This window comes from Prionailurus viverrinus, chromosome A3 (genome assembly GCF_022837055.1).
Source record: "Prionailurus viverrinus isolate Anna chromosome A3, UM_Priviv_1.0, whole genome shotgun sequence".
NCBI lineage: Eukaryota > Metazoa > Chordata > Mammalia > Carnivora > Felidae > Prionailurus > Prionailurus viverrinus.
Genome location: NC_062563.1, coordinates 14,233,344 through 14,257,810, shown reverse-complemented (window position 1 = coordinate 14,257,810; position 24,467 = coordinate 14,233,344). Strand labels below are relative to the sequence as shown.

The window sequence follows — 24,467 nt, the reverse complement described above, 5'->3', positions numbered from 1 at the left end:
CCTCTCCCTCCTCCGCTGTCCATTTCCTGTACCTGGACCCCAGCTGCCATCGGGGACATCTCTCCTCTGTGAAGTCTCTGTTGAAGTCCCCTCAACATCAGCAGGAGCTCTGTGTGCAGAGGGATGGTGCGGGGGAATGTTGGAAACTTCTGGCCAGGCGTTTTTCTTTGCCTTCTCGAACCTCAAGAAGGGGCTGCGTGAAGGGCCCCTCTGGCCCCACCTGGCAGATTCAGGAGAGGAGAGGCAGCCTCAGCTCAGGGTGGAGGCTGCGATACATCCAGGTTTTGTTTTGATTTGTTTTTCCATCAGTATCATGCTGGGAAAATAATATTGACTTTGGCACCTGAGCACTGACTATACATTCCCACAAAGCGTTTGGCATGTATGTGCTCGTTTCGTCCCTCAACAACCCTGGAGGTGGGTTCTATTATCATGATCCCATTTTATAGATGATGAAATGGAGACACCTCGTCGGAGAAACAGCTGGGGTTTGATCCCAGGACTGTCTGCTTCCAGGTAGTAATAATAAAAGGAGCTGAGATTGACTTATATATTTGCCAAGTGCCAGGTACTGTCTAGACTGCTTTATGTGAGTTAATTTATTTAATTCTTCCTACCACCACGTGACCTACATACCTTTATGATTCCCATTGATGAATGAGGGAACTGAGGCACAAAGAGGTTAAGCGACAGTACACTGGACAAACTGCTTCTCCTGGCTCAAATCCGGCCCACTGCCCGTTTTTGTAAATAAAGTTTTATTGACACGTGGCTGTGCCCATTCATTTACGTGTAGCTGCCTTCAAACGACAGCCACAGAGTTGAGCAGTTGCAAGAGAGACAGCGTGAACCACGAAGCCTAAAATATTTACAGAAATATTTTATGGCCCTTTTACAGAAAACATTTGGCAACCCCTGGGCTAGGACCTTCCCTGCTCACCATTCTGCCATCCAGCCTGCTGGATTCGAAGTGTATTTTGGAAGTTGAAACGAGTGAGCATTTTGGCAGCAACTGGAAAGAAAACCAGCATCCTAAGGAGGTGCTGCGGAGGTGCCCTCGGAAGGCTGACTTCTCATCTCCGCTATGTTTCTTGGAGATCTGGCTTAACATGAGCACAAGCGGGGGCATCTTCTCAGCCCCGGGAGAAGGGAGAGGGGCATAAAAAAAATCTAAGACTCCTTTCCCTGAGCTTATTTAACCCCAGACAAGCAAACAAATAAATGCAGAAGCTACTTTAGATTGTCTTAAATATAAAAAGAAAAATAAAATAAATTTGGAGAAAATAAAACAGGAGGCCATGCTGGACCTAAGGGTTCTAGGTCTCATACTGGCTGGGGAATTTTTTTAAATGCTGATGCCCAGGCCCCACCCCCCAAAAAGCTACCCGATTCCGTTGATCTGAAGTGGGGACTGGGCATTGGTTTAAAAAAAAAAAAGAGGGGCGCCTGGGTGGCGCAGTCGGTTAAGCGTCCGACTTCAGCCAGGTCACGATCTCGCGGTCCGTGAGTTCGAGCCCCGCGTCGGGCTCTGGGCTGATGGCTCGGAGCCTGGAGCCTGTTTCCGATTCTGTGTCTCCCTCTCTCTCTGTCCCTCCCCCGTTCATGCTCTGTCTCTCTCTGTCCCAAAAATAAATAAACGTTGAAAAAAAAATTAAAAAAAAAAAAGAAAAAAGAAAATAAAACTCCCAAGGTGGTTCTAATGTGCAGAGAGGGCTCGAAGGTGGATCGCAGGCGATGGTGAGGCAATGGCAGTGGATGGGGAGGTATCCTTTAGCTATGCCAGATGGACAAGTGGGAAGAGTGCTGAAGGCCCAGGGAACAGCATGTGCAAAGGCCCGGTGGCGAGAAGGACTATGGTGCAGGGGGTTCAGCATGACCAGAACTTGGACTGCCAAGAATGGGTGGGGAGAGATGAGGCTTAAGGGCTGCCAGGGCCTGGGTCAGAGAGTTCTTAAACCAGTGTTGTTCAGACTTCAGGTCTTAACACATTAGTGGGTCATGAAATCAGTTCGGTGGGCCACAGCCAGCACTGGGGAGGAAAAAAAAAGAAAAAAGAATAGAATAGAAAATACCTGCCTGTGTCACACATGAGGTCAATGTGGTTTCTTGAAACTTTTATTTCAAGTTTTATAAAGGTGCACGCTGCACTGCATTGTAAAATGTGTTTCTTACTGTGAGTCTCAGTCAAAGATTTTTGAAAGCCACTGTTTTTAACCCCTGTGAAAGTTTGGAATTTAGCCTGAGGGCAATGAGGAGCCATTAAAGAGGTTTTAGTGAGGGCATGACAAGGTCAGATTTATGTTTAAAAATCTCACTCCAGGAGCTTGGAGAACACATTCGGGGGGTGGGGGTGGGTGGGCAGTGGAGGCTTGGGTGGGGGGTAGGAGGGGACGGAATCCGTCATCGGGGACTAAGTATGAGACCCATGGTAGCTTCTGGTGCACAGAAAGCCTGCGGGTCGCTGTTGGAGGGGTGTGCGCCCACACAGCAATGCCAGGGAGTACAGGGGCTGGAGGACTGGAAGGCTGCCTCCAACCCCTCCCTGGGGAGCCCTGGCCCCTACCTGGCACCTTTCCTGTGGCCCAGGTATTTCAGGCAGGGCGGACATTGGACTTTTTTTTAACACCCCCTCTCTGCTAAAAATGCTTTCGAGTATTACTAATTCTGTACCCTCACGGCAACCCTTTTGGTAGGTGCTATTATCCCCGTCTTACAGATAAGGAAACTGAGGCCCAGAGAGGATAGAGTACTCGCCCAACGTCACCCACTGTCATCGAGTTGCAGGACTGGGACTCCAGAGTCTGTGTTTTCCAGCATCTGTAGCAGTTATGTGGGAGCCAAACTGCCTGAGTTTGAATTCAAGGGCTAATAATAGCTGGCTGTTTTCCTGAGGGTTCCATGAGCAGGGCATTCGGTGAACTCTACCTACGCTTAGAGCAGTCACCCACTGGACTGTTAGATGCTCGATAAATGGCAGTTATCGGTGCTGTGACAAGGTTCCCCCGCCTGATGTGGCAAGCAGCTCCGAACGCTGGGGTTCGAGTCCTGCCTCTGCCGTCTGCTCTGCGGGTTGCTGAAGTGGGGTACCAGTGTCAGCTCTTGGGCCCTCCAGGTCGGGGACTGGTACTGAGCCTGACCTGCGGTGGTGACCCCTTTCTGAGGGTGAGCTCTTGGTCCTACTGATAAAGGTCAAACGGGAGTATAAATGCCAAGGCTGGGGTTCAGGGTCCCAGCCAGCTCTCTCTGGAGCAACTAAATCTCTTTCAAAGCGACCAAGACACCAAGTGTGGTTTCTCTCCTGACCTGTCAAATCCTTAATCCCCTCCCCCCACCTCTGGAGACAGGTTAGGGCTTCAGGCCAAGCGGGGTCATCGAGGTCACACGAGGCACTCCAGAGCTTCGGTGGGGGGAGGGGGGAGGGGGCGGGCTGCATTGATAGCTCTGACACGGCCACCCCATGCTGCATGGCTCCTGAGTCTGACCTGGGGTACCTGCTTCACATCTCGTCTCGGAAAACTGTTTTCTTTGGCGAAGGATGGAGACAGGTGACCTCACCTGGTTAGTTCAGGCCCAGGCTTGTTCAGCCTCCCAAACATTTGGCCTTGGCCTCTTGACTTCCCTGGTTTGGCACAGCCTTGCCCGCCTTGGCTCCTGTCCTCCGTGCTGTTCCCTGCGAGTATGAGTGGCCCTTCTAGAACATGTTTGTCCAGTCAGGGTTGACAGACTTCTCAAGCTGCTGTCTGTTGACTTTTCTAAGAGCCTTCTGGCTGCCTGGCTGCTGTGGACAACTCTCCAACCTTGTCCCCTCTCTTGGGGCGCGGAGTCAGCTAAGAGAGCAGGGGCATTGGCCGTGTTCACAGGATTGCGTCTGAAGAGAACGCCGGGGCTTATATTGGCCAGGATGAGGCAGACGGGAGAACTGATTTCTACAGATATAAGTCCTGGTGATCGTTCAGAGAATTTTATATGTTTTTTTTTTTTCAACGTTTTTATTTATTTCTGGGACAGAGAGAGACAGAGCATGAACAGGGGAGGGGCAGAGAGAGAGGGAGACACAGAATCGGAAACAGGCTCCAGACTCTGAGCCATCAGCCCAGAGCCTGACGCGGGGCTCGAACTCACAGACCGCGAGATTGTGACCTGGCTGAAGTCGGACGCTTAACCAACTGCGCCACCCAGGCGCCCCTCGTTCGGAGAATTTTAAATCGCAGTATGCAAACAAACCCTTCTTGACAATCAGGATGCGAACGAACAGGGCGAGGTCTTACAGTGTCTTAGGTTTTATTTATTCATTCGCTCAACAGATATTTACTCAGCATACGTTCTATGCCAGGCTCTGTTCTAAGCACCAGGGATAGAGCAGGAAAAACGTAGTTACGATCTCTATCCTCCAGGCGTATATTAAGCTCTCAAGTAACACTGTCCAGTACAAATGTAATGCAGGCCACACGCCTAATTTTAAAATTTTGGTAGCCACATTTAAGAAATATAAAAAGAAACAAGGGAAATTAATGTTGGTGATATACTTTATCCAATAGATTAAGACTTGTTGTGATTTCAATTTATAATCAATATTTTTAAGATTATTAACGCATTACCGTACGTTTCTTTTGGTACGAAGTCTTTGAGAGGTACCGTGTTATTTGGCCACATCTCAGTTTAGACTAGCCACGTTTCAGTGGCTCATGGCTACTGCCTAGGGAGCCTAACTGCAAAGCTAAGCATTACACAACTAAAAAATCAGCTGATTTTCAAAAATGTTTTTTTTAATGTTTATTCATTTCTGAGAGACAGAGACGGAGTGCGAGCAGGGGAGGGGCAGAGAGAGAGGGAGACACAGAATCGGAAGCCGACTCCGGGCTCCGAGCTGTCAGCACGGAGCCCGACGCGGGGCTCGAACCCACGAACCGCAAGATCGTGGCCTGAGCCAAAGTCGGACGCTGAACCCACTGAGAGACCCAGGCGCCCCCAAAATCAGCTGATTATGAATTGCAGTGGTCACGGATGCCATGAGTAAAGAGTGAAGACTAATCCAGGAAGGGAGAGTGGCGGCAGCGGTGGTGGTCAGAGCAGGCTTCCTGGAGGCAGGGACGTTGTCACCTTTACGCATAATCCTAAAGGTGGTAAGAGAATAAAGGGGGAGGGGGCGAGGGGTGGCCCTTGACATTGTTGGCCCTCGGAGGCCTCTGTCACCGGCCGTCTAGTGCATCGGGGAGAATGTGCCAGAGTGCTGTATCTCCCGTCACCCTCTGGGCACCTCTCTCGGCCCCCATGGCTCGGGTGAGCCAGACTCACAGCCAGGCTTTCTGGCTGTTTTTCGCCCCCATGCTGTACTGCCTCCGTTTTTAAATGCGCTGCTTTGGAAAGGTTCCCCCCTCCCTCCTCTCCCAGAACATCTAAAACAGGGTTTCTCAGCCTTGGTAGTTTGGACGTTTCGAGGCAGATGACTCTTTGCTGTGGGGCAGTTCTTTGCACCATAGGAAGGTTGACAACATCCCTGACCTCCGCTCCCTAGACGTCAGTGGCACTTTACCCAATTGCGACAACCAAAAATGTCTCTGGATATTGCCAAGTGACCCCCCGGGGGACAAAATTGCCCCCCCCCTCCCCCCCCCAAGAACCTCTGCTCTAAAAGATGTGTCAACGCCAGCCACCTGCGCAGGTTGTTTAATCCCAGGTCCTCGGTTTTCTCTTCTGTGAAATGGGTGTGGTGGGGCACAATGTGACTTATCTCATGGGTTATTTTGAGGATTAGATGAACCAATATATGTAGATATAGTGCTTGGTGCATAGTGAGCCCTTTGATAATGTGAAGATTTGCTCAGACGTACCTCTGTCTTGTCTGTCTTCAGCTAACAGGAATTGCTAACTGGATTTTCCCAGCATGAGTGAATTCCATGATCCACGGTGAAATCTACTAGGATGTTGGCTCTGCGAGTGGGGGGTGCCATCAGACTTGCCCCTCACTGGATTCCCAGAAATTACATGAGTACCTGGCACATAGTAGGTGCTCCTCATAGTGCTTATTGAATGGATAAGTTTTGTGAATCTCTGTAAAATAATTTTTAGTTCTCTCTGAAGGTTTCTCTCATTCTTTCTTCTCTTTGTATTTGTTTCTACTATTTTTTTTTTTACTTTTTTTTTTGTTTTTTTACTGGGTTGTGTGGGTTTTGTTGTTTTTTTTTTTTTTTTACTTTATTTATGCTACGACTGTGTTTTTCCAAACACCAGAAATTACAGATCCTGAGGATTCTTTAGCACTTCTGTCAGCTGGGCCAGCCTAACTCGGAGCCTCGAACCTGTTTTAGTAATCCCCTTGGTCTGTGTTAGCCCCGCGACGCGCCCTTGTAAGGTTTAATATTTTTCCCAGAAGGTTCTGGCTGGATATTAAATCTGGCCATAGGTAGATCTCAGCAGAGGGTGTGTGCTTAAGCCTGTTGAGTTCAGGCTTCAATTAGAACTTGGAAGTCCCTCCCCCTTTTTTGTACAAGCCCCATTATAATCCAATTTATTATTAAGCGCAAGAGAGAAGGAGATGGGGAGACTCATACCTGTTCCCGGAAACTTAACCCTACAGCTGATTGGATGCTGGTCCATAAAAGGTAGGATATTGTTCCCGTCTCTAAGCTAGTTTTATAAAATGTGTCTCATGGTCTTCATCAGATTTGCTGATTTAAGGCACGATGTTAAAAAACAGATCAACTCGAGGGGTCTCAGGTTGACATGATAAATTTGCAGGCACCAACTGCAGTTCTCTGTGAAGAGCCAGTTCTCAGACTGTCACGGTGAGCTTGACCGAAACTCAGCTAAAGTACTTACTCCCACCCGGAGTGGGTGTCAGCTGATAGCTTTCTCGAGGGCCACCATTTTGAAAACTGTTTGGTTTCCATTTCTTTACTGGCCCCCACTGTAGAAATAAACTTTCTACTTGTGTAAGTGTGTATGTAAGTCTTTAGAGGAGAGGTCCTTGACCACGGCGGTTCTGACCCCAGGGGACATTTGTCAATGTCTGAGGACATTTTAACTTGTTACAGCTGGGGAGAGGTATGCTACTGTTACCTAGTGAGGAGAGGGGCCAGGGATGCTGTGAACCAGCCCCCAATCCACAGGGCAGCCCCGCACAGAAAAGAAGCATCCAGCCCCCAAATCTCAAGAATGCCAAAGCTGAGGGGCGCCTGGGTGGCGCAGTCGGTTAAGCGTCCGACTTCAGCCAGGTCACGATCTCGCGGTCCGGGAGTTCGAGCCCTGCGTCGGGCTCTGGGCTGATGGCTCAGAGCCTGGAGCCAGTTTCCGATTCTGTGTCCCCTCTCTCTCTGCCCCTCCCCCGTTCATGCTCTGTCTCTCTCTGTCCCAAAAATAAATAAAAAGCGTTGAAAAAAAAATTTTTTTTAAAAAAGAATGCCAAAGCTGAGAAATCCTGAGACAGATGTTCGTTGCACCATTGGTTCAAATCACAAAACAAAGCAAAACAACAAAAACGAAATCTGTCAATAACCTGAATGTCCGTCACTTGGGAAATGGTTAAATAAACTTTGGTACGTTATTTCCATGGAATGCTGTTCCGATGTTAAAAAGAATTAGGTGGCTTTATGTGTACTGATTGGAAAGTTGTCCATGGTGTATCTTTTTATTTTCTTATGATTATTTTTTTATTTTAGAGAGAGAGAGAAAGAGACAGTGGGAGCAGGGGAGAGGGGCAGAGGGAGAGAGAAAGAGAGAGAGAGAAAGAGAAAATCTTAAGCAGGTCCCATGCTCAGTGCAGAGCCTGACATGGGGCTCGATCCCATGACCCGAGCCAAAACCAAGAGCCGGACGCTCAACCGACTGAGCCCCCAAGATGCCCCTCCATGGTGTATTTTTAAATGGGAAAACAAATACACAACAACGTTTTGAAATAAATTAATATCTGCTTTTGGTAATATTAAGGAATTTTGTAGGCATGGTAATGGTATTGTGGCTACGTTTTCAAAAAGTCTTTTTTTTTTTTTGACACGTGCGTACTGAAATATTTACAAATGAAGGTGTATTATGGCTGGGATCTGCTTCCAAGTACTGTGAGGGGACAAGTAGGTGGGGTAGAAATTGGACAGGATTGGCCATGAGTTGGAGTTGTTGGAACTGCGTGATGGGCAGAAGAGATTCGTTGGAGGAGTATGGGTATTTTTGTGTATGTTTAGAATTCATAATATGAACTTGCTACACACACACGCACACACACACACACACACACAAATGCGTTGAAGAAAATCAGATAGGAGATGATTGATTGATTGATTGATTGACTGATACAGACATAGATTTAGCTGCTTGTGACGGATAGCTGAAGTCATAATGGCATAAACAGTGTAGAAGTTCATTTTTCTCTCATACAAAAGCCTGGGCTGACACAGCAGCTCTGCTCTGCAAGGTCAGCAGTGGCCCATATTCCTTCCATCCCGTTACGTCACCCTGAGAGTGCTGCCCTTTTCCGCATGGCCCAAGATGGCTCTCTGTCACATTGCGTTCCCGCCAGTAGGAAAGGGGGAAAGGGTAAGGTCCCCTGGATTCCTTTAAGGACACGACCTGCATGTTGAATACATCACTTCTGATTCCATCCCGCTGACCGTAACTTAGTCACGTGGTCACAACCTAACTGCAAAGGGGGCTGGGACATTCTCGGTGGCTGCATGCCCTTCTAAGAATCAGGAATTCTTTCACTGTATAAGAAGGGGGGAGAGAAGGAATACTGGAGACGACCTGAGAAACTCTGCCACTGCGTACCTCAAACTGTGAACGAAGGTTAGCACAGACCAGTGGAGGAGACTTTTTTTTTTTAATTTTTTTTTTCAACGTTCATTTATTTTGGGGACAGAGAGAGACAGAGCATGAACGGGGGAGGGGCAGAGAGAGAGGGAGACACAGAATCGGAAACAGGCTCCAGGCTCTGAGCCGTCAGCCCAGAGCCCGACGCGGGGCTCGAACCCCCGGACCGCGAGATCGTGACCTGGCTGAAGTCGGACCCTTAACCGACTGCGCCACCCAGGCGCCCCTCTTTTTTTTTTTTTTAAAGAGAGAGAGAGCATGAGCGGGGGAGAGGGGCAGTGGGAGAGAGAAAGAGAATTTTAAGCAGGCTCTGTGCTAAGCGTGGAGCCCAACGCAGGGCTCGATCCCACAACCCTGGGATCGTGACCTCAGTGGAAATCAGGAATCAGACGCTCCACCTACTGAGCCACCCAGGCGCCCCTCTGTCTTTCTATATTATATGTCTATTCAGCTCTTTTACCGTGAACATATATTCCTTTTTCTTTTGTAAAAAGAATTCCTTATAAGAAATGCTGTTGCTAAATGACGCACGCACAGTCCTTGCGTAGGACGCTGTGAGGCTGGAGGGCACTTAATGAGTATTCATTTCACTGCTCCTTATTGCTGACTGCTTAGTGCCCACAGCGATTACTGTACTAAAATGCTAAGGATGCGGCAGCGAAGAAGACAAAGTCCCCCTCCCTGAGAAGGTGAACAAATACATACACAGCGTGTTTTAAGAGAGTGATCAGAATTATAAAGACAAATACAGCAGGGTCAGAGGATAGAAGGTGGGGGGCGGGGTGGGTGGAGAGGTTGGAAAGATGAAGGAATGAATTTGATAGTGTGATCAGGGAGAGCATCTCTGAGGAGGCAACACTTGAGAGAGAAAACACCGAAATGAAGCGAGGAAACGAGTCAGAAAGAGATGTGGGGAAGAGCATTTGTGGCAGAAGGAACAGCATGTGCAAAGCCATGAAGTGGGAACCAACCCGCTAGGTCTGAGTATTAGCAAAAGGGGGAGCGTCCCTGCAGGACGGAGTCAGGGCAGAACTTCCAGAAGGTGCACTGGGAGGGGTGTCGTGGGCCCACAAGGTGTGGGGCCTCGGGTTAGCCGTGTAGGTAGCTCTCTGAGCCATTATGGCCGAAAGGTGTTTTCCTAATTATTGGCAATTATTTTCACAATGTGGGAAAACAGCCCATGGAGACCGTGTAATGTGGCGGAACGAGATTTATGCCTTGTGACCGTCATTAGCTGTGGGACTGAGGCCATTTATTTAATTTGTTGACGCCGTCCTCGCGGGTAAGGGTGGAGATAAGAGTTCACTCGGTTTCCTCTTCTGTTCTGAGAGCTTCACAAGTAGAAAGTCATTCATCCTCAAAAAACCCTAAGCAGTGGGGACCATTTGTACCCCCACTTGACAGGCGAGAAAATTGAGGCCGGGAAACCAAGCAGGATCCCAGACCACCAGCAGAGCCGGGATTCGAACCCAAGCACCTGGACAACAGCCTGCTTTGCCACTGCTGTTCCAGGTTCCCGCTGGCTTCACCCACCTCATGGGCTGGTTGGGGGAGAGCAGTGAAGAAAGGTTTGTGACGGCCACTTGCAAGAACAAAGACGCTAAACAAATCTAGTAACATCATCGTAATGTTCTTCTTTCTTCTCTTTAAAAAATACATTTTTAAACATCTCTAAATCTCTAACGAAATCATTGGTTCCGGCCACGAGCATTATTGGATGAAGCCATTAGATCAGAGGTTTGTGGGGAACTTCGTGATGACAGAGGCAGGCCCGCTGGCCTCTATTAGTGTTAGTAGAAAGGAGACCCTCGACCTCATGCCCTTCCGGTGTGATGCCGCGGAGAGAATTCAGCCCCACTCTGAAGCATTACTGCTCCCTCGTTAACGTGACCCTAATCCTCTGTTAAAGAGAACCTGCGGAAAATGTGGTCGAAAGAGAAAGAAGTGAACAGCACCACGAGGAAGCGAACAGAAAACTCCAGAACGTGAGATACTCTACAAGACAACTAACCTAGTGTTTCCAACGTGTCGGTGGAAATGCTATCCTTTTCATCTCCGTGACTCATTTATGTTGTAACCGAAGTTTGTATCTTGGACTCCCCTTGACCTAGTTCGCCTGTCCCGCCACCCTAGATCCCAGATCTTGTAAACCGGCCTTAAAAGGGCATTTGGGGACCACTGGGGAGATTGGGTACGAACTGCGTTCAAGAGGGCACAAAGAATTATTGTGCATTTTGTTAGATGTGATCATAGAGAGTGTCCAAATGCTTTAACCAAGTATGGCAGAGAGAAGCGGCTTCAAGTTCAAATTTGCTTTAACGGTGTCACCGAAGAGAAAAATAAACAAATCCAAAACCTTAGAAGAGACATGTGTGGTAGAATCTCGAAAATCGTTGAATCTGGTAGGTGCTCAGTGATTTATTTTACTATTCTGTCTGCTTTTACATATGTTTGAGATTTTTCATTTAAAAAAAAAAAAAAAGCCGCCTCACCCTCACCATGAAACCATCTCACCAAAAAAGGAGAAAAGAAACCTCACTCTATGAAAATGCATAAAATTGAGCCAGCCTCAAAACAAGAAGAAAAACGTTAAAAAAAAACTTATAAATCAGTGCGCAGCCCATTCCCTTTCAGGGTGACGATGTAATTAGAGATCAGTCATTAGGAAAGATTAATGTTAAGACATCTGCTGCTCTCCGTGGCAGATGGCAGGAGAACAGAACATTCAGAGTCAGACTTCCTGGTTTTAAGCCTGTCGCTGCCTCTTACTGTTGATTTCAGGCAAGTGACTTAAACGTCTGTTTTTGCTCTTCTCATCTGTGAAATGGGATCTTCGTTCAGCCAATCTCACCAGGGTTATTGGGGAAGTTAAGGGAGCTCAAACACAAAAAGCCCTCAAAACAGTGCCTGGCTTTTAGAAAGCATGTGAACTGTTACTATATTTCAGCTTCTTGCGGGCACAAATAAGGATTTGGGTAAAATGAAAATATTCTAACATTCGGTTCCTAGTATCCAGTGTCTCTTATCCTTTCTCCAGTGTTTTTACCTTTCTGTTAATGTTTGTTTATTTTTGAGAGAGAGAGAGAGACACAGAACGTGAGCGGGGGAGGGGCAGAGAGAGAGAGGGAGACACAGAATCGGAAGCAGGCTCCAGGCTCCGAGCCGTCGGCACGGAGCCCGATGCGGGGCTCGAACCCACGAACGGCGAGATCACGACCCGAGCCGCAGTCGGACGCTCAACCGACCGAGCCCCCCGGGCGCCCCATCCCCTTCACTCAAATTAAAACGCCCTCCTCTGTAGAGCAAAAGGAGTCTGTGCAAGCTCTATAATGGGTCCTGCATTGCGATGTCCTGTGACTGGGTGAACAGAGGGAGAGGAACAGCGATGTGGTATCTAATGAGGAGGCAAGGACCGTACCCTCAAAGCAAAAGGTCTTCGCGGCTGAGAGAATTCTGCCCCTCGCCTGCTGCCTGGCTCTCGGTGGGGGGCCCCAGGGCTCCCTGTGGCCTCCAGGGACTTGACATTCTCCAGCCATCACAGGCAAGGGCAGGACTTCTCTTACAGTGAGAGTCTATGGTATTTTACTCTGTGCCTTGTTTTGTTGGTTGTGGGTTGGGGCTTTTTTTTTTTTTTTTTTTTTTTTTTTTTTTTAATGGCTCCGCATGAGAAATATTCTATAAAGTTTTGCATTTTGCTCGAGGGCTTTGCTGAACCCAACCCCAAATCTGCAGAACGTGTGTGGTCCTGTCTCCGTCTGTCACCGCACATTGGGTGCTTTTTTGAAGGTTGTCCCTTGTGGGCCTAGTAAATATTGGAAAACGCGTTATAAAACGCAGTCATCTGAACTTGAGTCATGTTAACACACAAGCAAACCAAAAAGCCAATCTCAAGAAGTCATACAACGTATGCTTCCATTTATAACATTCTCAAAAGGACATTTCAGAGATGGAAAACGGATTAGTGGTTGCCAGGGGGTAGGGGTGCCTGGGGGTCCAGGAGATGGGGGCAGGCATGCCTGCGAAGGCACAAGTTGAGATCTTTGTGGTGATGGAATAGTCCACTGTCTTCGTTGCTGTGGTGGTTACGTGCATCTACATGTGTGAGAAAGTGACACCGAGGTGCGCACACACACATACACAGCACCAATGTCAATTTCCTATATTTGATATCGTACTAATAGTTAGGTAAGATGTAATCACTTGGGGAAGATTGAGTGAAGGGTACCCAGGACCTCTCTGTACTATTTTTGGCAACTTCTTGTAAATCTATAATGATCTCAAAATAAAAAGCTAAAAAAAACCAAAAAAACAAAAAAAAAAAACCCCAAAAAACCAATTCCCAAAACAACGGCCCCTTGTTTTCACACACTGTCAGGAATGAGGGAAGCATAGTAAAACTATCCCATCACCCATTTTTTTTTTTTTTTAAATTTTTTTTTTTCAACGTTTATTTATTTTTTTGGGGACAGAGAGAGACAGAGCATGAACGGGGGAGGGGCAGAGAGAGAGGGAGACACAGAATCGGAAACAGGCTCCAGGCTCTGAGCCATCAGCCCAGAGCCCGACGCGGGGCTCGAACTCCCGGACCGCGAGATCGTGACCTGGCTGAAGTCGGACGCTTAACCGACTGCGCCACCCAGGCGCCCCCCCCATCACCCATTTTTATTCTGCACCGCGTTCAAAAGATTGAGACTTGATCGAGCATGGGTGAGAGAGCATTTCCTGGGACTGAGATTCCAGACCCAGGCTGGTTTTCCTTTGTGACGCACGGGTCCCTAGAACTTCACCTGCTGGGCTGGACGATGGTGCTGGTCGGACACGTTTGTGAAATGGCGGATGTCTTCCCAAGAGAGTTTTGGGCAAAAAGCTTTTAGACCAGGGAGTAGAAACCCTGCAAGGTGTGAAAATGAGACGTGGCCATTGGGAACATGAACTAGATGAGCCCCTCCGAGGGGCGGTTTGCAGATGTCCCTTACAGTTTTAAAGGTAGACTCAGCAGTTTTGCTTCGGGGTATCACTCCCAGAGAACTACATGCACGTGTCCCCAGGAAGGCCTGTCCCAGGCAGCGTGGCATTTAGTCACAATCACAAAACTCAGGAAACCTGGGGACTCTGGCCAGAATAACTGTGGTGTAGGCCTGTCTGGGAATCGTATGCTGCAGTTAAAAAGAATAGGTTAGATCTCTGCGTGGTGACATTGAATGGACATCAAGCTATTTTATTATTAAAGTGAGTCCTGGAACAGGATGCACAGATCTGTGGCATTGACAAAAGAGCGTTTTTAAGGATATACGTGGGTGTGGGTGTTTGTGTGTGTTTATGACTAGAACAAGAGGATAGTCTTGGTGGGAGATCATGGCCAAAGGCAATTTTAATTTTACCTGAAATTTAAAAACGTATTGACAGGGGCACCTGGGTGGCTCAGTCAGTTAAGCGGCCGACTTTGGCTCAGGTCATGATCTCGCGGTCCATGAGTTCGAGCCCCGCGCCGGGCTCTGTGCTGACCGCTCAGAGCCTGGAGCCTGTTTCAGATTCTGTGTCTCCCTCTCTTTGACCCTCCCCTGTTCACGCTCTGTCTCTCTCTGTCTCAAAAATAAATAAACGTTAAAAAAAATTTTTTAATAAAAAAAAAAAAATGTATTGACAAATGTTTTGAGATATTACCTGGGTAGTTAAATTTTTATCTTATGAAAGAGAAGGTAATACAGTTACTTTCTCAGCAAGAGGAGACACATCTCCGCAACTATGCTATCCATATGCCAGACATCCGGGGCCACCCATTGATGAGTTCCATCTGAGACGGGATGCAGATTCCCACTCTAGAATGTCGACTCCGTGAGAGCAGGGAACTTGTATGATTCAACACTGGATCCCCAGTGCCTAGAACAGCTCCTGGCCTTCCAAAAAAAACCACCACCACCAACAACGTGAGATCAATCACCGAATGAGTAGTCACCTTTCTTTTTTGATGTGCAGTCTAGTCAGTTGTTGGGTCTGAATGATTGACAGCCTGACTCCGTGAAAGAAAGAATCAGTGAGTGAATGTAGCATCCACTGTGCCCTCCTTCATCTGCCTTCCCTCTAGACTTTGCAAAGGAGACTGACAGTGCCTTGTTTGGGGAGAAGGTTCCCCAGGTCTCCTCACCCTTGCCCCCGCAGCTTTTCTTAAGTGACACCTTCCCCAGTATAAGGGAGACAGGCTGGGGGATGGAGACGTGGACAGGAGGAGGGGGTTGTCCCCTCACCAGGGTAGCACATGGGGTCTTCCCCCATGGATGTTGAAGTTGGCCACACAGACAGCAGCTCCCAAACTTCACCGACTAAACCTACAGTTTATTCCTATTCTGCCTCTCACATGGAACACTGAGGATGTGATGCGCGTGTCCCAGAATGGGGGTCAGTCTTCTCAGGCTGTGCTACTCAAAGGTCGTTTGTGGACCCGCACTGCCACTGGCTGTAGGTAGACACCTCCCAAGGCTCATGTCCCTTGGGAAGGAGCATGTCTTCTCCAGAAGCCCATCCTGGGCCTCTCATTGGCCCCACTGGCTCATGTGACCAACATCCCTGAGCCAGTCACTGTAGCCTGAGGGGAAGAGGTGCTAATTGCCAGGCTCAAGGCCTATGAGTAGGGTCATCCCCACCCAAGCCCCATGGAGAGTCCAGAAGAGGCAGGCAGTTCCCCCAAAGAAAGAAGACGTGCTATTGCCACACGACCCACCAGGTCAAAATGCCAGGACCCCGCTGCTCCCGCCCTGCCCCAGCTCCTCTTCCATGCTTCGGCTCTGGATAGTTCCGCTTTCTCCTCCTGCTTTTGAATCTCAAAGCAGCACCGCCAGAATCGCGTGGCAGTGTGTGCATGTATCAGATCATCTCGTTGTATACCTTTAACGTATACGGTATGTTCGTTGTAGCTCAGTGAAGCTGGGCAAGCAGGACCGCCAAGGGCATGACAGCCGGGCGGAGCTTCACAGCCTGAGAAGTGGAGTTCACAAACACGTTGTGTCGTTGGGACAGGAGCTTTGGGGCCACTTCTCCCTTCTGGGAGGGACTAGGGGGCGGTAGCGTCCAGCGTCCCGTGTGCTTCTGACCACGTCCTGCTATATGTAGGCCTAATGCTGAAAAGAAGAGTAAACCCAGAGTCTCAAACTCAGTGCCTAGAGGGGCCCGGCGGGTAACGTAAATGAGGGCAGCGTCCAGGGCAGTGACAGTGGCAGTGACCGGCAGTGTTGGGCACAAATAGTAACCACTCAGTTAATACTGGTTGGATGAACACAGTTATTCATACAGCAGTTCGTTCACGCTACAAGAAATGTTTATTAAACAGCTGTCAAGGGCCAGGACCTGCTGGAGATTTGGGGAACGTAATGGTGGATAAAATACACAAAATCCTTGCCGTCTGGGAGTGAGTACACAGTCTGGTAAGGAAGACGGGTGGAAGTTAAGTAACAGCCCAGCACCCACCCCAAAATTGGATGACTGATGTGTAGGGAGGGACACGGGCCTGTGGAGGCTGCCATAGGGCCTGGGTCCTCCCGAGGGAGCCTCCAGGGATCATGGTAGCTGAGACCTCTGAAGGGCGAGCGAGAGGGAATGGTGTTCCGGGCGGAGAGAACAGCATGTGCTAAGGCCTTGTGACAGGAGGGAGCGTGGAGGGAGAGAAAGGCCAGTGTGCTGCAAGGAGACCTCCCTCACCGGGAAGCCGGATCAAGGCTGTGTTCAGAAATCGGCCACATTCTGAAGACAACCAGAAGTTGTGAGCAAGGGTGTGGTGAGGGAGGCAGGTTCAGATTTGTGTTGTCGGAAGCCCCCTGAGGCCGCTGCCCAGAGGACAAACTGGAGGGAGGCCAGGGTGGTCTCAGGGAGACGGGCACGGAGTGGGTGGTGGCTGTCCAGGGCAGAGACGGTGGTGGCTTGGGGCCGGCGATGCCTGTGGAGGCGGAGAGCAGTCCGTGCATTCCATGGATGTTTCCAAGGTGGAACCTAACGATACCTAGTGATGGATTGGATGTGAGGGCTCAAGGCGAGTGAGGAGCGGGGACAGTCCTGGGCTTCTGGTATGAGCAGTGCAGCCCCCCCCCCCCACCGGCCCCCCAGATGGGGGAGACTGGGGCAGAGCCGCGTGGGCGACCAGCACATGGATTCGGAATGAAATCAAATGGTGGTGGAGACCTCCAGAAACATCCAGGTTTGGGCCACAGCTGTTGTCTATCCAGAAGCCTGTGATTGCTGTCGGCAGGTTGGGATTTCTAAGCCCTTGAAAGATGCTGGGGATCGGCCCTCTCTGAAGTCCCCTTGGCCGACTGGCCATCTGTCCTCTCCAGCCAGCAGGCAGGTCCACTGTTCTCAGCCAAGGTAGTCGGGGCACTCGGGGGGGGGGGGGTGGAAAGGTGAGCCACCCACCCGCCCGGGGCCCCCCATCTGCTTTTGATCCCTCACAGCCTTTGAAGTCGCCCCTACCCCCCACCCTCCAGCTGTCATCTCTTGGGCCCTTCCAGCAGCCCCGTGCTCCCCCAGTGCTTCTCAGTCCCCAGGGACAGGGGTGGTGACAAGGGTAACAAATGGGGCAAGCGGCTGGCAGCAGCAGGCCACAGAGAAGGCCAGAGGGCGGGGGCTTTTGAATGCCTCTTTCTTCCTGCTCCTCTTGGCCTGGCTCCGAAGCAGCAGGGGTATCGGGGTTTTGCAACAGTGCAAAGGGGGGGGGGGGTGGATTTTTTTTTTAAATGAATCCCATGCCTTTGCTTCCTTCTCCTGCCTTCACGAAAGAGAAGCTAAGACTTTCTCCTCCCCCGGGCTGTGTGAAGGCTGTCTGATTTCTCTCTTCCCTCCCCTGCAAGGAGAATAAGCTGGTCTCCTGTTTCAGGTCATCGTGAGCAGGGGAGAAGGGGGAGAATGTGAGGGAAGCCTCCCCACAAACTGCAAGAGAATTCAACTCTGCCCATCAATCAGATGGTTTTGAATCAGTGGTTTCGAGATGACCCTCATGACAGTTCCTGGTATCTCCCTGGAATGAAACTAACTGTGTCTTTTGTCTGGGTGGATGCCTTCTCTAACTTAATCTGCACGTCACCTGCCAGGGAAGGTGCTATTATTTTCTCCATACTTGTGGATGAGGCTCAGAGAAGTTAAATAACTTGCCCAAGGTCATACAGCTGGTACGACACATAGCTGGGATTCGAACCCCTGTAGCCGATGACAGAACCAGAGCTCTGACCAGGTGACTTTGTAGATATTGGAGTTGGTTGGGCCTTGGGTTCAGTTTTTGACCCAGTTTTACTTGTAGTTTAACTGTCCCTCGTTGAACATGGATGCAGAAATCCTCAACAAAATATTAGCAACTCAAACTCAGGAGTATGTTAAAAGTATCATTCGTCACAATCAAGCAGGATTTAATCTAGGGATGCAAGGGTTCAGTATTCACAAATCAATCAATGTGATACGTCACACTAACAAACGGAAGGATAAAAACTATATAATCATCTCAGTAGATGCAGAAGAAAAGCATTTGGCAAAATTCAACATCTGCTCGTGATCAAAACTCTCAACAGAGTAGGGAACATACCTCAACATAATAAAGACCACAGCCTTTATTGAAAAACCCACAGCTAACATCTTGTTCAGTGGTGAAAAACTGAAAGCTTTTCCTCTAAGATCAGGAACAACACAAGGATGTCCATGACCACCACTTTGATTCAGCTTTGTACTGGAAATCCTAGCCATAGCTGTCAGACAAGAAAAAGAACTAAAAAGCGTCCAAATTGGAAGAAAGAAGTAAAACTTTACTTTTGCAGTTGACACGAGAGTGTACATGAAGAAAACCAGGAGAGTCCACCAAAAAGCTATTAGAACTCATCAACGAATTCAGTAAAGTTGAGGGATACAAAATTAATATGCAGAAACCTGCTGTGTTTCTATACACGAACAACAAAGTAGCAGAAAGAAAAAATTTAAAAACAGTCCCATTTACAGTTGCACCAAAGGAATAAAATACCTAGGAATAAATTTAGCAAAGGAGGTGAAAGACCTATACTCTGAAGACTATAAGACATTGATGAAAGAAATTAACGATGACACAATGGAAAGATATACCATACTCATGGACTGGAAGAATTAATATTGTTGAAGTATTCATACCATCCAGTGCTTCAGATTCAGTTAGATATCACCTCACACCAGATGAACGGATAAAGAAGATGTGAAATAGATAAAGAAGATGTGAAATAGATACACAATAGAGTATCACCCAACCATAAAAAAGAATGAAATGTTGCCATTCTTGCCATGGACGGACCTAGAGGGTATTACGTTAAGGGAAATAACTTGGACAGAGAAAGACCAATAACATCTGATTTCACGTACACATAAAATCTAAAAAACAAAACAAACAGATCTTAAATACAGGGAACAAATGTGGCTGCCAGAGGGGAGGTGGGTGGGGGGCTGGGCAAATTGGTAAAGGGGATTAAGAGATGCACACTTGCAGTTGTAACAGAAATAAGTCACGGGGATGAAAAGTAAAGAATAGGAAATATAGTCCATAATATTGTAATATCGTATGGTGACAGACGGTGACCACATTTGTCCTCGGGAGCGCTGAGTAACATGTAGAATTGTCAAATCACTATGTTGTGTACCTGAAACCAATACGGCATTGTACGTAAACTGTACTCCGATAATTAATTAATTAAAAGAAAATGCACAGACCCCAGGGCCAGCCCCCCTGGTTGTGAATCCTGGTTCTGAACCTGTCTCTTCATCTCTGCCCACCTCATAGGATTAAATGAGGCGATATAGGCAAAGAGCTCTTGGCCCCGGACTAAATGCTTTTCAAGTGTTAATTATTTTTATTTCTGTTATCTGAGCACTATAATGTGTAAAATGAACAGTATAATCAGGGCCAGGCTAAGAGCTTCAGAGGCCTCAAAACACCAAAAAGAGATCAGCCTCCCGCCTCTGCTGTCCCCACGTAATTCTTGTTTTCTTTTTTTCAAATTTATTTTTGAGAGAGACCGAGCATGCGCGGGGGAGGGGCAGGGAGAGAGGGAGACACAGAATCCAAAGCAGGCTCCAAGGCTCTGAGCTGTCAGCACAGAGCCCGATGCGGGGCTCGAACCCACGAACCTTGAGATCGTGACCTGAGCCGAAGACAGCCGCTCAACCGACTGAGCCACCCAGGCGCCCCCGTTCGCGTGTAATTCAATAAGAAAACAATATGACCCATAAAACCCAAATCCAAAACTCACCATGTGCTGAAATTTTAAAAGCTTCTAGTGGCAGAACAGGGTAAGTTCACCCAACGGGACTGATCATGTTTCCTTGGTGCTTTATGCTGTGCTCATACCTAAATCTATGTTTAGTTGTCCTTTTGGGAAGTAGGGGGCAGACAGTTCTGTCTCCCAGGATGACTGATAGAATTCCAGGAGGTAAATGGGAAAGTGATGGGGAAGACTGCCTGTCATGGGATAGGAGCTTGGGAAATGGGAGCTGGGATTAGAATTTTTGAAAGGGTGTTTTTCACTGCACTGCTCATAACTGCTATACTTGTGGTTAATTGTTTGCTTCTGTAAAATCGCAGCTTAAGCTCTCGCTGGCAGCACGAAAGAATAATTGTCAGGTTCCTAAATCAGGGTTCTGTTTTCTTTGTGAGCACTGGTATTCCTATTACTTTGGCTTTGTTAGTGATATTTATTTATTTTCCTCCAAAGGAGGATGTGTTTGAATTGCTATAGGTAAGTTTGAAGTTTAGATCTTAAATTACCCAACCAAGACCTAGACTCTTTATTCCCTTTTGGAGTCAATACCCTGCAAATTCGTTTTGGGAAAGGCAAACTTCCTGATTGTTATATCTTCATTCTTTTATCATTACAGTGTGTTCCTCTAAATCTGTAGTAATGGTTTTTATTTGCAAGTCTATTTGAAACTATGTCAGCTTTCTTTTATCTGGTGTTTGCCTCCTGTGAATTTTTACAGTTCTTTGCTCTGAGTCTTTGTGTGTTTTTATATTTAAAACGGGTATCTTGTAATAAGCCTGTAGTTCATTTTTTTTAATGTTTAGTTATTTATTTTGAGAGAAAGAGAGCCCATGCATGCATGTGCACACAAACAGGGGAGGGGCAGAGAGAGAGGGAGAGAGAGAATCCCAAGCAGGCTCCGTGTTCTCAGCCCAGAGCCTAACAGAGGGCTTGATCCCATGAACCATGAAATCATAACCAGAGCTGAAATCAAGAGTCGGGGGGCGCCTGGGTGGCTCAGTCGGTTAAGCGTCCGACTTCAGCCCAGGTCACGATCTCACGGTCCGTGAGTCCGTGAGTTCGAGCCCCACGTCGGGCTCTGGGCTGATGGCTCAGAGCCTGGAGCCTGCTTCCGATTCCGTGTCTCCCTCTCTCTCTGCCCCTCCCCTGTTCATGCTCTGTCTCTCTCTCTCTCAAAAATAAATAAACATTAAAAAAATTTTTTTAAAAGAGTCGGGTGTTTAACCAGCTGAGCCACCTTGGTGCCCCAAAACTGGTAGTCAGTTCTATAATCCAGTCTTGTAATATTTGTCTTTTAGTGGGAGTATTTATTCTGTAAGTGAAATGGACATTAAGTATTTAATTACTGATAAATTGGAGTTTAGATCTCTTTTTTTTTTCTATCCCTTCTCTTCTTTGTTTCTTTTTCTCTACTTTCTTCCTTTCTTTTGGGTTAAGTATTTTTATTAGTCCATTTTTCCTCTATTAGCTTGTTGGTATACATTTTTTATTATTATTCTGAGCAGTTACCCTAAAGATTGTAACATGCATCCTTTGTAAATCTTAAAGTTTACTATAAATTAGGGCTTGTACCGCTTGTAGAAAAACGCAATGTCCTTAGAACATACAAACTTCATTTATCCCCCTCTAACTTACGTATTTATCCTTTTGTGTTGTTCTCCACCCTTTGCTGAATTTTCGCGCTTCCAGACCATTCATTGCGCATCCACTAGTGGCAAAAAATCTTATTTTGGGTTTGTTTAGTTTTTGTCTTCAGTTTTTTTTTTCAATGTTTTTTTTTTTTTACCTTTATTTATTCTTGAGACAGAGAGAGACAGAGCATGAACGGGGGAGGGGCAAAGAGAGAGGGAGACAGAATCGGAAGCAGGCTCCAGGCTCCGAGCCATCAGCCCAGAGCCCGACGCGGGGCTCGAACTCACGGACCGCGAGATCGTGACCTGAGCTGAAGTCGGATGCTTAACCGACTGCGCCACCCAGGTGCCCCTGAGGTCTGACTCTTATTTTTTTTTTTTTTTCAACGTTTTTTTTTTAAATTTATTTTTGGGACAGAGAGAGACAGAGCATGAACGGGGGAGGGGCAGAGAGAGAGAGGGAGACACAGCATCGGAAACAGGCTCCAGGCTCCGAGCCATCAGCCCAGAGCCCGACGTGGGGCTCGAACTCATGGACCGCGAGATCGTGACCTGGCTGAAGTCAGACGCCCAACCGACTGTGCCACCCAGGCGCCCCGTCTTCCGTTTTGAGGGCTTTCCTGCTGGCCTAGAATTCTGCATCAGCAGACGAACCTCCATTGTTTTTTGGTTCCCATCCTACTTGCAGAGAAGTCTCGCAATTCCTTCTTTAAAGACCATTTGTCTTTTCTTCACTCTCTGTCTGCTTTTAAGAGAATATATTCTCACATGTGTACAGTTTGACTGTGATACGCCTGGAGTGCTTTCCTCTGTGTTTATTTTACTTCGGATTTGCAGAACTTCTTGATGGCATTGGCTTGATGTCTTTATCAGGCTTGAAAGGCTTTCTGTCAGTTTCTTGTTAAATACTGTTTCTGATTTGTTCCCTCTCTTCTAGCGTTCTGTGGCCCCTATTACATGTATGTTAGACCTTTTCTCCACGTCCCATGTTTCTTTTATATCTATTTTCCTTTCCGGCCCTCTTTCTGAGATTTATGTACTGACTTATCTTCCAGTCCATTAATCTTTTCTTTTGCTACATCAAATCTGTTGTTCAACTGCTGTATTGAGCTCTGAATTTCAATTACTGTACTTTTTGGTTTTCAAATTTTCATTTGGATTTTTAAAAATACTCGATCTAAAGTAGCATTCTCCATTTAAACCTTTTTTCTTTTTTTTTTTTTAATTTTTTTTTCAACGTTTATTTATTTTTGGGACAGAGAGAGACAGAGCATGAACGGGGGAGGGGCAGAGAGAGAGGGAGACACAGAATCGGAAACAGGCTCCAGGCTCCGAGCCATCAGCCCAGAGCCCGACGCGGGGCTCGAACTCCTGGACCGCGAGATCGTGACCTGGCTGAAGTCGGACGCTTAATCGACTGCGCCACCCAGGCGCCCCTAAACCTTTTTTCTTGATCATATTATCGAGGTGGTCAGGGAGTCCCAAGTTTGACAGCTCCAATATCTGAATCTTATTGTGGGTTTGTTTTTTGTCTTGGTTCCTGATCATTTTGTCTCGTCTCCTTGCGTGGCTGATAATTTTTATTAAGTGCTAAACATTGTACGTGAAAAATTGTGGAAACCCTGGAAGGTAAGACCTTCGCCAAAAGACAAGTTACTTTTCTTCTGCCAGCCAATGATACTAGAGGTGAATCACTTTGATCCCATAAAGGATTATTGGATGACTTAAGATGACTTAAGATTGGATGACTAAACCATATTAAAAGGAGGATTCCAGATGAATTAAAGATTGAAGCATCTTTTAAAATTCTAAGTGAAAATAGAAATGCAGGCAAATTAAAATGTAGACACATTTTAATATCCTAGAGTTACGGAAATAATTTTCACACCTAAAAATAAATTATTGGGCAAATATATAAATTTTTTGTTCTGCAAGACACCGTAAATAAAGAAAACAGACAAATGAAAGGGTAAGAAAAGAAATTTACAGCATCTAACACTAGCAATAAACGAATACATAGACTCTACAAGGCACTCCAGCAAATCATCAAGAAAAGACAAAAAGAAAACCCAGTAGGGGCACCTGGGTGGCTCAGTTGGTTTAGCATCCGACTCTTGATCTCAGCTCAGGTCATGATCTTACAATTTGTGGGGTCAAGCCCTGCATCGGGCTCTGCACTGGCAGTGTGGAGCCTGCTTGGGATTCTCTCTCTCTGTCCTCTCTCCTGCTCAGGCTCTGTCACTCTCTCTCTCTCAAAATAAATAAATAAACTTAAAAAAAAAAAAAGGAAAGAAAAGAAAAGAAAACCCAATAGAAAAGTGAGCAAGAATAAAACATATGAATAGACAGTTCCCAGAAACTCACGTGTCCCACAGTTACGTAACTCTGTGCTCAAATGCACTAGTAATCGTAGAAATACGAATTCAAACAACTGTGCTGTCGCTTTCCACCCATTAGTTTGACAAAAAGTAGGAAGTTGGACAATGCTCCGTGTTAGCAAGAATTTATGAAACTAGAACACTGATGCACTTCTGGTGGGAATCTAGATTAGCACAGAAATTATGAGGACCAGTACACCCAATGACAGATATCATCCTTAATATATATATATATATATATATATATATATATATATATATATGTTTTAAGAATGTGTGTGTGTAAACACATATAGGGATACATGTTTTAGATACATATTTTTAAATTTTTATTTATTTAAGTAATCTCAACACCCAACGTGGGGCTCAAATTCACAACCCCAAGATCAGGGGCCACGTGCTCCTCT

General features: G+C 47.1%; 1 protein-coding gene across 2 annotated transcripts in view; it reads left to right on the top strand.

Moving 5' to 3' along the window:
• The window catches only part of EYA2 (EYA transcriptional coactivator and phosphatase 2), a 267,325-nt gene that overhangs the window by 56,145 nt on the left and 186,713 nt on the right, over positions 1-24,467 (top strand). Inside the window, exon 1 of one of the 2 annotated variants that reach the window (XM_047852864.1) lies at positions 5,897-6,003. The exons of the other annotated variant lie outside the window; for it this stretch is intronic. The gene's annotated coding sequence lies outside the window, so the exon portion shown is untranslated. Of the gene's footprint in view, positions 1-5,896; positions 6,004-24,467 lie in introns of those variants that run through there. 2 annotated transcript variants of the gene reach the window in all.